At 43.6% G+C, this 14,909-nt stretch overlaps 1 pseudogene; it reads right to left on the minus strand.

The window, feature by feature from the left end:
• Window positions 1-10,558: 10,558 nt before the first annotated feature.
• On the minus strand, window positions 10,559-11,047 carry LOC125399990 (AP-3 complex subunit sigma-1 pseudogene; annotated as a pseudogene).
• Between the last annotated feature and the right edge of the window lie 3,862 nt (window positions 11,048-14,909).

Consider the following 14,909-nt stretch of genomic DNA (forward strand, 5'->3'; position numbering starts at 1 on the left):
AGAACCTGAAAACAACCTAGGTGCCCCTCAATAGAAGAATGGTTAAAAAAGGTATGGAACATATATACATTAGAGTTTTACTCAGCGGTAAAAAACAATGACATCTTGAATTTTGCATGCAAATGGATGGACATAGAAAATGCTTTACTGAGTGAGGTAACCCAGACCCAAAAAGAGGAATATGGTATGTATTCACTCATATGTGGATTCTAGCCATAATTAAAGGTCTTTGAGCCTTTTATTCGTGATCCTAGAGAAGCTAAATAAGAAGATGAACCTGAAGAAAATCATGTAGTTATCCTCCTGGAGATTGGAAGTAGACAAGAGTGCCAGGCAACCTCGGGTGCATGGAGGAGGGGGATTGTTAGAAGGGGAGAGGGTTAGAGAGAAGGGAGTAGGGGAGGATTGGGGATAGCTCGGGGGATTGGGATGGGGGGGAGGGAGGAAGGATGGATATGGGATCAGGGAAGTATATATCTCAACTAAGGGAGTCATTTTAGGGTTTACAAGAGACTTGAGTATAAAGGGGATCCCAGGTCCAATGAGAGATCCCCAAATTGTTCTCTGGACAGAGGAGAGGGTGCCTGAACCGGCCTTGGCCCATAACCATACTGATGAATATTTTGTATATCACCATAGAACCTTCATCTGGCGATGGATGGAGATAGAGACAGAGATCCACATTGGAACACTGGACTTAACTCCCTACGTTCAAACAAGAAGCAGAAGGAAAGAGAACGTGAGCAAAGAAGGCAATTCCAGAGGGAACCTTCACCCGTTGATGGATGGAGATTGAGACAGAGACCCACATTGGAGCACTGGACTGAGCCCCCAAGGTCTAAATGAGGAGCAGAAGGAGGGAGAACATGAACAAGAAAGGCAGGACCGTGAGGAGTGCGTTCACCCACTGATACAAGGGGAATGATCTAATGAGAGTTCACCAAGGCCAGTTGGACTGGGTCTGAACGAGCATGTGATCCAACCCGATTCTCTGAATGTGGCTGGCACGGGGTCTTTCTGAAAAGCCATTGACAAGGACACTGGGACTTTTTTCCTCTGCATATACTGGATTTTTGGGGATCCAATCTGTTTGGATGCTCACCTTCCTGGAGGGAGGGGGGAGGAACTTCCCACAGGGCAGGAAACCCTGACTGCTCTTAGGAATGGAGAGGGAGGAGGAGAGGGGGTGGGGGAAGTGGGAGGGTGTTGGGAGGAGGGGCAGAAATGGAAACTTTTATAAATTACTAAATTTTAAAAAAAAGAAAGAAAGAAAAAGGAAGTCAGGACCGTGAAAGGTGCGTTCACCCACTGATACAAGGGTGACTGATCGAATGAGAGTTCACCAAGGCATGCTGTACTGGGACTGAACGAGCATGTGATCCAATCAGATTCTCTGAATGTGGCTGACATGGGGGCTGACTGAGAAGCCATTGACAATGGCACTGGGTCTTGTTTCGTCTGCATGTAATGGCTTTCTGGGATCCTAGTCTGTTTGGATGCTCACCTTCCTAGACCTGGAGGGAGGGGGGGAGGAACTTGGACTTCCCACAGGGTGGGAAACCCTGACTGCTCTTGGGACTGGAGAAGGGGGAGGAGAGGGAGTGGGGGGAGCAGGAGAGTATTGAGATGAGGGGAGGAAGTGGAAATTCTTATAAATAAATAAATAAGTAAATTTTAAAAAAAAAGAGCTAGTTAGCAATACATTTAAGTGATTGGCCAACCGTGTTGTAATTAATATAGTTTCTATGTGATTATTTTGGGTCTGGGTGGCCGGAAATGAACAAGCAGCCTCCAACTACAATATACATGGAAAAAAATTCACCAGGTCAGGAGGAATAAGATCAAACATGTACACCTACTTTTAGTTTTTTGAGAACCCTCTAGTGATGGGCACACTTAACGGCCAAGTCGATCGGATCACACGGGAAGGAGCCCTGCAGGCAGGCTTGCTGGAGTGATCGCGATTGCGTTGATTCATGTTGAAAGACCCTTATGAATCTGGGCAGGGCTCCTGAACCATGCAGAATGTCGGCACTGATCTGAGCTCTAGCCTGCATTCATGGCTCTCTGCGTCCTGAGACGGGATACAGTGTGATACCAGTGTCTGCTCACGCCACCAGGCCTCCCCTGCTCCTGTCGTGTCTTCCTCACCATGATGGAATACAGCCCTCTCCAAGGGTAAGCCAAAATAAAGTCTTTCTCCCTTAAGTTTTCTTTTATGAGGATGCTTGGTCACAGTAGTGAGAAAGTAACTGAGACACCTTCTTACTGACTTCTGTAGTGGCTGCAGCAGTTTATGATGCCCAGCCGTGAGCAGGTGGTCCCTCCCTACCATCCTCCCCAGCCTTTGCTGTCATTTTCCTTCTTAATGACAGCCACCCTGACTGGGATCATACGGAAGGATTCTCAGTGCAGCTTTGTCATCAAGGAAAGGCAAGAATTTCTAAAAACATAAAAAGGTGGGGGATGGGTTATATCACAAATAATTAGAGAAACAAATGATTATAGATGTTCCCCAGCAAAGTCTCTAAGAAACAAGATGCCAGGGATCTCAGAGAAGTCAAGTGTTTCCAACAGCCCAATGAAGCAGACTTTATGGCATTGACCGAGATCTTGGAGTTTCACCAAATAGGACTCCACAGCTGCCATTCTGGAAGGGTCCAGAACTTTCTACTCGGCTTTTTTCCCCTTGCTTTTGTTTTTGTCTTATTTTTTTTAAATTCACTTATCTATTTCACATCCCAGTTGGAGTTTATCCCCTCCCCACTCCCTCATCCCCATACCAACAGCTGTTCCCACCTTCCCATACACTCCCCGCCATCTCTCTTTCGGAAAAGGCAGGTTTCTTGTGAGGATCAAAAAAACATGGCATATCAAGTTACAGGAAGACTAAGCACCTCCCCATGTTTTAAGGCTGGGCAAGGCAGACCAGTACGAGGAGTAGGGTCCCAAAAGACAGTAAACAAGTCAGAAAAAACCCAGTTCCCACTATTAGGAGACCTACAAGAGGACCAAGCTACGAAACTGTAACATAAATATAAAGTGCTCAGGTCAGTCCCACGGAGGCTGCGTGATTGTTATTTCAGTCTCTGTGAGCCCCTGAGTTTAGGTAGTTGATTCTGTGAGTTTCTAGATCTGGTCTAGCCTCTGGTAAAGCTGAAGTCTTTTGAAGTTGTAGACCAGAAAGAATATCAAGCCCAGGGAAGGCGGTGCAGTCTGGGGTTGTGGGGCAGGCTTAAAGGAGTTAAGAAGCTGTAGACCAAGGTATTCTATTCTGCTTTTAATGGAGTTCTATTGCTCTAAACATGCCTGTCTCGGCCTGTTCCTAGGACACCTGCTATAAACTGCAGAGGGGCCTTGTGAGGGCGCTCACATTTGACTTTGGCTCCTTCCATTTGTCCTCAATTCGTTAGCCCTATCTCCACAAGTAATCAATCCAACGAGGTGGTAAAGTCATCTCCGCTGTTTTACAGGTCCTCTTCACGCTGTGTCTTTCAAATGCTTTACTAAGAACGCCCACAGGGATGCTCTTTTCCATGAAGACTGTTCTAAAGTGTCCACTCCCGAATTCTCAGCCGTTGCCCTGGGTTCTCAGGCCAGTACCCTTCATGCCTCACATTCCCCGGGGTAAATAGCGAGCGAGTCAGCCCCTGAACACCACTTTGCCACCTACTCACTTCTTTGGCCTCCTCCGCTGTGTTGTGAGAGGCGATTCTGGTTCTCCAAGACATAGACAGCGTGATGTGCAAGCAATGACCAGGTAGGCTGCTTGAGGGAGGGGGGGAGGGATAAAGAGCAGAGGTCCACACGGCGGGGGCGGGGCGCAGGGGAGGTGGTAAGGGAGCCTCAAGCCACAGAAATGGTGCTCAGCCGACTGAAAGCCACTCAGAGACACCCATCTGTTCCGGGCGATCGCTGTTCTTCATTGTTCTCTTTGGTCCTTTGCCAACAGCAGCTGTAGAACGCCGCGTGGAGCTTTCCTTAGTCACAGTATCCGCTCCACCACAGGCCCGGGGAGAGACACGGATGGCTCTCCTGCACCGTCAGCACAAGCTATGTGTAAAACCGAACGTCGAATAGGAAAATGTGTACTAGGAAAATTAATTGGAATTAGAACTTAAGGCATGTAGAGTCGGGTTTGGAATTTGGGAGACGTGTTTGTTCCAGTCCACCCCATTCTGCAGAGTATTGAGCACTGTTGATGGTTGCTTTTTTTCGTAAGTATTGTTTTAGTTAACTCTAAGAATCTATTCCTTGGATTCAATGAAATACTGTATGCTTAAAGTTGGCCCTTTAAAATTTTTATTCAAAGAAATCACTAAAACTCATTGATAGGACGCATAAAACACAATACTGGCCCAGAGCTTGGTTAGCTCCCGTGTAAACAAGCAGAGACCCTTTGAACAACATTATTGAGGTCAGCGCGATATTCTTTTAATGTGTAAAATAAGCAAATGGGTGGCTTAGCCTGCTGCAGCAGGCTTTGGCTTCCTGGCTTTAATGGCATCCTTTCATGATGGCGCTGCCCGCTTTCAGCTGTGCTCGGAAGGCCTCCTTAGTACAGACTTCAAAGGAACGCCCAGAGCTGCTGCCTCCGCAGTTGTGCAGGGTCCTCGGGAAGTGGGCTGCAAAAGTGTGTCTCCTCCCAAGGAAGAATAAAGACTGAGACCCAGATGCATTTAGATAAGCAATCGAGATCAAAATCACTTTGTTTACACAGGCGCTCTACCTGGAACACGGCTGGCCTGATTTGCTTGCTATTGATCTGTCCAGTTCCTCTTTCCTGCTTGAACAGAGCTCTTTGTTCTTCCATCGCTGTTGTCAACAACTGACGGGTGTCACATTTGTAGGCACGTTGCCTTCAGTTTGTTAAAGATTACCGAATTCAGGGTAGCATTTGCAATTGCCTGGTCCCGAGATAGTTAGGATTCAGAGCCGAATAGACATTAAAGCTGAAAGTTCAAAATCATAGCAGGTGGAAACACATTGTCAGGAATGGTACAGCCAAAGTTTGGGGTCTTGGGTCAGAAGGTAAAGGAGCAGAGGAGAAGCTTGTAGATATTGCTTTGCCCTTCAGCTGCCATGAGTTTTAACCTGACCTGAATGTAGGGGTGATCCTCAGGAGGTAGAACAGTCTTACGGTTACAGTCACTAGACCCTTGGGTTTTCAGCAGCCTCTGTAGGACCTGAATACTCTTTGTTTAGTTCAGGAACATTATAACACACGCACCCCAAAAGCCAAGGTCATTATTTCTCAGTTTTGTTCTAGGAGCTGGGAACTCTAACCAACCTTCTCTCCAGACTCATTTGGCCTCTCTGTTAATAAGAAAGATGGAGAGTCTGGTGTTTTATTTCTCCTTTAGGTCCAGACTCAAAAAAATTTATTTAAAGAAAGGTATATTTTCAATTATTTGAATAAACTGCAATTATTCTAACCATCTTTTGGTTCAAAATTATTTCATTGAATAATCTCTCTTCAGAAACTTGGTTTCTTGTTTCCTGTGTCTCCATTTTTTTGTGGTGTGGAACACGGATCTTGTTATGTTAGCGTGAACTACCACATTGTTGCGAGCACTTACTGAGAGGGCCTTCTGGCCTTACTTAGAGGTCTGCAAGTAAATGGCACTCAGGATTGCAGTTCTCTGCTTTGTCCGAACTAAGTTTATTGTATAGGTACTTCAAGATCTTACAATCGTCTGGCACAGCCAACAAACAACTATCACAAACAAAGATATAATATCACACAAGCACACATTCACTTCCACTTCAACTCTATCACACCGAGGTGGCATTCCTCAGTCAGTATATATTTCTAAATCCTAGGCAAGGCATTACTATATTCTATCTAGTAAGGCATTGGGGTGTATGACCTGATGGCAGTTTGTGGCTCTCGACATAGACCTCTGGATCAGCAAGTCTTGATCCGCTGGCAAGAGCTAGTTCTCTGGCTCTTGGAAGATCTCTGGTTCGGTGTCTCGTTGATTGATTGATTCTCGATGCTGTAGAGGTTCTCTGGCGCCTCTCCGACATAGTCTCTAGCAGATCATCTTGAGAATGTCTTCTGGTCCTTTTTACCCCATATTTATACCACTCTTAAGCATTACCTCACTCTTACTTTTGATTAGCACGCCTGTCTGGTTATCATTCTGCACATGTCATTCTTACATATGTTCTGCATGTTTCAGTTAGTTTTGTTTCTCCTGGACAAGTCCTAGACTTGTCCTTACAGACTCATAACACACATGAAAAGCTGAACCTTCAGAAGCCTGAGAATTCCTGGTCTGTTCTTCTTCCTCGTGTGTTGATAACCGAAGCATCCCCAGCTCCAGTAGTGGTGAGTGTGTCCTCTGACACATCCCTGTGACTTCCTTTTCGTAGAGGTGTGAGTGTCTGAATGCACCAAGAGTCTTCAGTCAGTGAGGATCCTGCCACCAGAGAAGGTGCCCTGAGTGTACGCTCTTCAACTCTTCTGAGAAGAGGCCCTTTCTGGTGGGTCTATTTATGTTTGTTTATTCATTTTCCTTAGATGACTAAAGAGGCAAAGTCAAACTTCATGATGACTTTGGCTTCTCTATTATCTTTATTTACCATTTCCTATATCCATGATGAAAAAGCTCTACACTTAAGGTATTTTAAATTTTACTTGTACAGATGTCCACCCTATGTAACCATTAACAATGTCCTGCCTGCAAGACATACTGATACGATAGTGATGCAAACGTTGTGTTAGTAACCCAGCACTTTTTAATTGAATATAAAACCCACTTAGTGAGATGGAAGCCAGACCTGACACTGATAAAATGGCCAAGAACGTGAGACTAAATATGTCATGTGACCTACCGGGAAAACCTACCACTAGTATTCGACTGAAGGACCATAGCAAAGAAATAACTCTTGATGGCATATTGTGGTCCCATCAGACCTGTGCCTGACTCAACCCTCTTCCAAGAACCTTCTCCCTGCAGTAGATGGTCGTTATCAGAGAACCACACCCAAACAATGAGCACTCAGTCCTAAAGCGATATCTTTATCAAACCCTTACTCCCAAGGCTCGGGGATCTATGTGGGGAAAAGACCAAAGGATCATAAGAGCCAGAGGCATAACTGACTCAGAGAAAACAACGTCTTGAGACACAACAGGAGGACTGATACACATATGACCTCACTGAGACTGTGACAGTTCACATGAGACATATATGTGTTCAAAGCAGACAGATTCCCAGCACTGAGAAGAGGAAGTGGGGACAAAATCCCACCCTAACAAAGAAGCTATTTGCAATTGATGCCTCCAGGCAAGGGGGGAAATCCGTTCTCTCCAATGGAGTATGTCACTGAGTAAAGCAATCACACTCCAAGGGACACCCTATACCAAGAAGTAGTCAACCCAAAACAGATTACGTGGTTTTTTATTGTTATATCTATTTATTGTATAATACATACTATATATTATATATTATATTTTATCTTTTTTTCTATTTTGGTGTTTTATATATAATGGCTTTTGTTCCATTTTCATTATTTGGTTGTTTGGAAGCTTGAAACTTCGTTGTGGAAACATAAAGTTGGGTGGAGAGGGAGGCAGAGTGGATCTGGGAAAAGTTGAAGAGGGGAAAGAACATGATCAGAATACATTGTATGAAAAAAATAGTTTTTTAAATACAACTCTATTAAAATGTTTATTTTCCATGAATTAAGTTGTAAATTTCAAGTAATACTAAACAAAGTAAAACGAGACAATGAAAAAATCATGGTAAATACAAAAAACAAAACAATACAAAAAACGTTGATTCCAACTACCATTGCTAGTTTTCAAAAAGGAGGCATATTATTTATTGGCCCATGTCCAGATATCCAGGGCTGAAGTATGAGACAAAAACTGAGGTCCAACCTGAAGGTCAGAAAAGCAAAACAGCCAGTCACTGGCTCTTTTCTCTATCTACCTCAGGCCGAAATTCTAGTTAGCAGATTACTTACCTCTGTTAAAATCCTGGTTTAGTTGAGACTTCTGAGGTGTACTAACAATGTGGGCCAGAAAAACCTGTGTATTTTCTAAGCAGAAATTAAAACTGAACTGAACAGAATTTTGTTAAAGAGACACCGGTCAGGGCTGTCGTGCAGCAGTTGCACAGGGGTCGAAGGAGTCAGAGGAAGTTGCGCTTGTCACGTGGGAGCTGCACTCATGCGGGGCTGAGGGCAAGCCGAGGGACCTCAGGAGCCACAGGAAGCTGGGGGAGCTGCGGGAAGCTGTGTGGGTACCCCGTGGGGTGGCAACCAGGAAAGACAAGGCCAGAGAGAGTTGCTAGAGCTTCCCCCAAACCCTGATGGCTAGGTTTGTGTTCAGATTCCTAGAGCTGGAATTCCAATCCAGCTCTGGCCTGGGCTGGTGGCTAAAAAGCCTCAGGCAAACAGCTTTTTTTTTAATTTGTGTCCCCAAAGTTGGGCACCAAAATGAAGCATGATTATTAAAACTCAGAGACAAAAATTGGAGTTCAACATAAAGATCCAAAAAGCAAAGCAGCCAGCCGCTGGCTGTTACCTCTACCTCAGTCTGAAATGGTGATCTTGCCTCCAAGAATCTCAGAATGAGTCTGCGTCTGAGCGCTGTCTCCACCTGTGTTATAATCCTTTCTAGTTCTGGGTTTAAAGGCATGCACCACCCGGTTTCTATGGCAACTAGTGTGGCTACTGGGGTTGAAGGTGAGTATTACCACTGCGTGGTCTGCAAGGCTGACCAGTGGGGCTGTTTTACACGCTGATCTTCAAACAAGCTTTATTTATTAAAATACAAATGAAATGCCACTACACATGGATGATCCAAGTATTTACAGATACTCGTAGAAATATACATTATTACCAGGACATCCCTTGTGAAGTTAGCAATGCCCCTGGGTCAGTAAAGGGCATGGAACTGAACCGGTCTGGAGACAGTTTCAAAGGACAGATTTTATAAAGATTGCCTTCTGACCTCCACATGTGCTCTCAGACACACACACACACACACACACACACACACACACACAGGAGGAGAGAGAGAAAGAGAGAGAGAGAGAGAGAGAGAGAGAGAATACTCAAAAATTATTATCAATCAGTTACCATGTGCAACACCAGTATTGTGTTTTATATTGTGCCATATATATGTGACTTCTAATTTTATGATAAGCTTATAACATAAAATTTCTGGTGATTTTTTTGAATGTTTGACTTATTTTTAATTAAATTTATAATTAAAATAACATTTCTTCCTCTTTTTCCTTCTCAACACTTGTTTCATCTCAAATTCATGGCCTCTTTAATTATTATTATTACATATGTATAAACAAAATATATAAATACAGCCTCTTTTGTCCATTTGGTGTGTGTGTGTGTGTGTGTGTGTGTGTGTGTCTCTCTCTCTCTCTCTCTCTCTCTCTCTCACACACACACACACACACACACCACACACCACACACACCAAACACACCACACACACACACACACATGCACACATTATGTTAGGCTTCTCTAAAGTAACTGTCTGTATAGAATGAGACATATAAATAAAAAAGGGATTTATTGGATTGATTTATAAGCTACAGTCCAGCTAATCCAGCCAGCTGTGAATGGAAGGTCCAAAAATCCAGTAGCTGCTCAGTCCACACGGCTGGATGTCTCCGCTGGTCTTCAGTATACACTGGGGTCCCACAGGAGTAGGCTCTAATGCCAGCAAAGGAATCAGTACTAGCAAGCAAAGAGCATAATTTTCCTTCTTTCATGTCCATACGTCGGCTTTCAGTAAAAGCGTGGCACAGATTAAAGGGTGTCTTCCTATCTCAGAGAGTCAGGTAAGAAGTAGATCTTCCTACTTCAAATTAAATTTCTTACAGGTGTGCCCTCCAGTTTTGTCGTTAGTTACCTCCAAATGCAATCAGGTTGACAACCAAGAATAGCCATTGTGTGTGTGTGTGTGTGTGTGTGTGTGTGTGTGTGTGTGTGCGCGCGCGCGCACGCGCGTGTGCGTGGACATCTTTGTGTGTGTACACGGGCACGACTGTGCTCCTGTATATAAAGGTCAGACAACCTTGGTGTTGCTCCTCAGGAACCATCCAGTTTGCTTCCTGAAATTCTCTCACCAAGACCTGAGGTTTGCCGATTGGCTAGGCTAGCTCTCCCCTGAGCCCCAGGGATCCTACTATCTCTGCCTTCTGGGTGCTGATTTAATTTTTAAATGATAACTATGCTTGCTTTTCTTTATCTGTATGTTTTTGTGTATGCATGAATACATGCCACATGCATGTGTGGGATTCCACAGCAACTGGTGTGACAGGCAATTCTGAACCGTCCAACGTGTGTGCTGGGACCTCTGTAAGAGTATTAAATGCTCTTGACTATAAAAAGAATCTCTCCAACTCCAATACTGAGATTATGAACATAGGCCACCCTGCATTTGTCTTACATGAGTGTTGGGAAATCAGACCCAGGTCTTCACGGTTTATACCGAGCACTTTACTGATGGAGTCACCGCCCCCCTCCATTCCCACAGCAACGGTTTTGAAATGACTGACAGTTTATATCCGGGAACTTACTTCCCAAAATACCTTGGAAGTTTCTCAGGAAGATTCATACTCTTTACAGCTGCTACACCGTGGGCTGTAGCTCCTGTTCAGCCAGCCTCAGATTTCCCCAATTTGTCTCATTCATGTTGGTCTCCAATAATGTCCCCCATTTGCAAGATTATTGTGAACCTCGTCTACATGGGGTATTGAATCCAGTTCACAGACCTTTTCAAAGTATTTGTCTAATGTTTCCACAAATACTTGAATCAGATCTAAAATGCCAAGTTCACTTTCTGAGGAACCCACACAGAAGACAAAGCGTAATGTCTATGGTTTGTTGGCAGATCCTCCAACCAATAATCATCCTAAAGAATGACGAACATTCTTACCCCACTTAGACACCAGACAGACGTCTCTCTGATAACCCACTGTTGCCGATCTTCACTATAGGGTTGGCAGAACTTAGAGAGCTGCAGCGTGCCATGGATGTTGAAGGTCTGGGTGACCTTGATCATGCCTGGGCCAGGCTGCTGAGTGGGCACCGGGGCCAGGTCTGAGGCGGGCTTGCAAGCCCTGCCTGCAGGAGCTTGCTGCTGCTGCCTTCCTACCTGCCCCCTCATGCACCTAGATTTGTTATTATTTTCCTGTCCCTTATAGCAAAGGCGATGTCTTGTGTCCTCTTCATTTCTTCCACGTGCGCAGCCTGTGTGGTACGCTAGTTCACTGCTATGTTATGGAGATGTAGGATTAAACTGATGGGTCTGTCTATTTAAATAAAGGTAAGGCATAGTATTTCAATCTTGCTGTACTTGGAATATGTTAATAATGTACTTTGAATATGTTTAATTCATGGGAATTGGAGTTTTGATGTTATTACTATTTGCCATAAACAGTGGCTAGAATGCTGATGGCTGAATTTGACAAGTTTTAACTTGAGGGTCAGAATGATAACACAAGGAAAGTATAAGGATTAGAAACATAAGCATTAAGAATTCCATTTGCTATCTGAACAGAGTAAGTAATATTAGGAGGTATTGGTCAATCCTTGCAGTATGGGTTTCTGTAAATGTGGAAGTTTGAGCTACTCTGCTTGAAACATTTTAAAGCAAACAAAGATATTTTGTCTGCAACACAAACGTGTATAGTTCAGATCCTCTGAAATGAGATATGTTTTAGACTGAAGGATATCCTAAAATATGAGTAATAGAATAAAGACAAGTGGTGGAGAGAAAAGAATTGTCTTTAAGTGGCTATTATAAATTCAACCTTTTTACATTAACCTTAATACGTATTCTTATAAAATAAACTTGACATTAACTGAAAAAGAAGAAAGAAATTTTGCTGGCCTCTTGTCATAATTGTTCTCCAGATTTTTCTCACCAATGATATTCTGAGAGATAGACCTGGGAAACACTTTCTGGTTATATTTAAATGGAACTTAGCAGGTTACAGAGAAGGCTGAAGGAGGGAGGACCTGATACTCATGACAGACTGGCTCGTCACTGGCTCAGACGTAGCTTCTCATCTTGCTCACTAACTGTGCTTCTGCACTCTATACAATCCTTACCTGCTTCGTCTCCTTTCTCCTATGCGATCGCCGCCCTGAGCACCGTCTTTCCAATGTACAAATACGCACGAGTGCTGTGGTACATTACATGTAAACTGTTTGTAACAATCTTTGATATTAAGAAACAAATGTTTTTGTCGAGACATGGCACTGGTTGTCCGTAATCCCAGCACTCAGGACAGAGTCAGGAAGATTCGAAGTTTGAGGCCAGCCTGAGCAACATGGTGGCTCCTGTCTCAAAGGGAAGAACAAGTAATAAATACATACAAACATACGGAAACATGTGAAGCCCCGTATCATTGTACTAACCAACACGTGACCAAGGATTTTTAATTTTCATATTACACTTAATCTTTGTGAGTTTTATTTTTCCAAGATACACATCTTAAATGAGAAAATTGTTACAAATTACATTGTATGAAAGACTATCAGGGGTTTCAAAGTTTAGAAAAATTATATATTAGCAAATGCCCCACCCTATATTCAACTTCAAGGGTGGTCTCCTTCTAATTGATAGCTTGGTGAGATCCATTAAAGACACCATTTCTGATCTGCATGTTAATAGACTAATAATTGGATACCTGTGGGGTGAGAAGTAATTTGGGAATGTCAGAGTGTGTTCAGAAGATTTTCATTAAAGCCAAACAGAAATGCATTATGGAACTCGCTATTAGTTCACTATTTTATATCAATTTTTATAATTTTTGAAATTAATTTTAGCTTGTCAGTGTTATCAGACAAGTCAATAGGTGAAAAAAATACATTTGAACTGTTGGAATCTGATAAGAGAAATAGTTCCATGCACCGTTGCCAATAAATATCAATATGCTTCACATTAACGACATATTGGATGCTGTAGAGAACCATGGAGCGGGCCTGGCCCGGCTGCCTGGAGAGGCGTTGTCATAGGCTTTGCAGGTTGAGAGTCTATGACTCCGGGGGCATCAAGTTTGTCCTTCCATTCTGCAGTTCTTGCTGGACCAGCACACTCCCTCGGGCAGTGAAGCTTCCAGCTGCTCTGGGCTCCTCTGTCTGATCCCCAGCAGCAAAGGGAGCATAGAAGCCTGGTGGAACCTTTGGTCTCCGACGCAAATCAAGTGCGCCCTGTATAGCTTGCGAATGTCACTGGGTTCTGCCAACCACGACTGCATTGATTCTGGCAATTGCCATTATATTCTGTTTCTGGTGAAGATATAAAATGTCTGACTGCTCTCAATAAAATTTCCATAGCTTATGTTTTGCTGTGGACCCTCTAACCAGCCTGGTTTAATTCCTCGGATAAGTAAGGGGACCTTGGCCAGGAACACAAGCACAGCCTTATAGGATAAAACATTTGACTTTGGAACATTAATTCTGAACAATGAAATTAAAATCATTCACGAAATTCGTGTGGATTTTAAAGCAATTATTCCATCATTTTGATAAGTGGGGCTGCTCTTGTGTTTGCTGTTGGCATGGCTCTTTCCAACAACCACAGAGCCTGTGCCCTGGCTCCATTTCTGCATTTGGAGGATTTGAGATTCTCAAGTTAGGATTGTGTTGCTAAATCCTACTTGTCTCTGTTTAGAAACTTGCCCTTTTATTAATTAATTGATTTATTTATGTTCATCGGACAATATTTATAAAATTGGGATCTTCTCATTTGTGCAAATAACATTTTTTTATTCTCCGAGACATCTTCTTCCACGATGGAGCTGAGAGGCTGTGACAGAGTTCTGATGTTTAGTCTTTTACAAGAACAGCCTAGAGAAGCTCCCCACCACCCCGCCCCAATTAGTGTACGAAGAGCTAATCTACCTACCTAAAAGGGTTTCATCGACTCCCAAGAAGAACCTCAGATTTTCTCAACAGCCACATGCCTGCTTGGAAGAGGCTCTTTCGTTTTGGGCAAGAAAACAATTTGTTTTTTAGTAGATATCTAAAAATATTTATTGGAAAGGAGGGATGGGGAGGAAAGGGGGTGGGGAAGAAAGGGGAAAGTGCTTGCAATGTTCTCTTAATATTTTCATATGATTGGCAGGGCCAGGTGATACAGTCCTTCCTTTAATCTTCATAAATGTTTTCTTATATGCAGGGCTTTGTTCCCCACATCACACAATAAACGCCTCCGGTCAAAAACGCTTAGTTGGGTGAGGAGAAAAGTCTGTACCTGAGAGGAATCCGAATTCTGAATTTGAAGAGAGAGAAGATGAAGAATTAACGGGGCTGGGCATGATGGCGCTCACCTATAATTCCAGCACTCGGGAGGCAGAGGCACACAGATCTCTGAGAGTCTGAGGCCAGCCTGGTCTACAGAGCTAGCTCCAGAATAATAGTCAGGGCTACACAGAGAAACCCCACTGGAAAGAGCGAGAAAGGGATGGGGGGAGATACAAAACACACTTTAAAAGCCCTAGTAAAATAGCCATCATTTTTTAATGCCAAGGTAAAATAAAAAACAAGATCGTCTTTCAAGTCCGCAGTCGGCTTTTCCTGCTCCTCGGAATCTGCTGCTGTCTCCTTCCAACAGAGGAACCTCTGAAGTCCGAACGCGGAGCCGGGTCCACGGAGTTCACAGGTTCCGCACGTCAATATTGGCTGAAGCGTGGAGAACAAAATGCTAGGAAGATGCCTGCCGATCACAAGTTTATATCAGATAAAGGGCTTAAAAGTGCATTTCCCCTTTAGTTGTTGAAGGAAACTACATCGTTTTTGGAGAGCGGAAATCTCCTCCTGGCCTGGGGGGAATCGGACGGACGAAGACAGTTTCAGGAGGGGTTACAACTGCCTTCTTGTAGTGAAGCACTTTTTATCTCTCCTTGAATGAAGAA

The sequence above is a fragment of the Myodes glareolus genome, chromosome 27 (genome assembly GCF_982192425.1).
Source record: "Myodes glareolus chromosome 27, mMyoGla1.1, whole genome shotgun sequence".
Classification (NCBI taxonomy): domain Eukaryota; kingdom Metazoa; phylum Chordata; class Mammalia; order Rodentia; family Cricetidae; genus Myodes; species Myodes glareolus.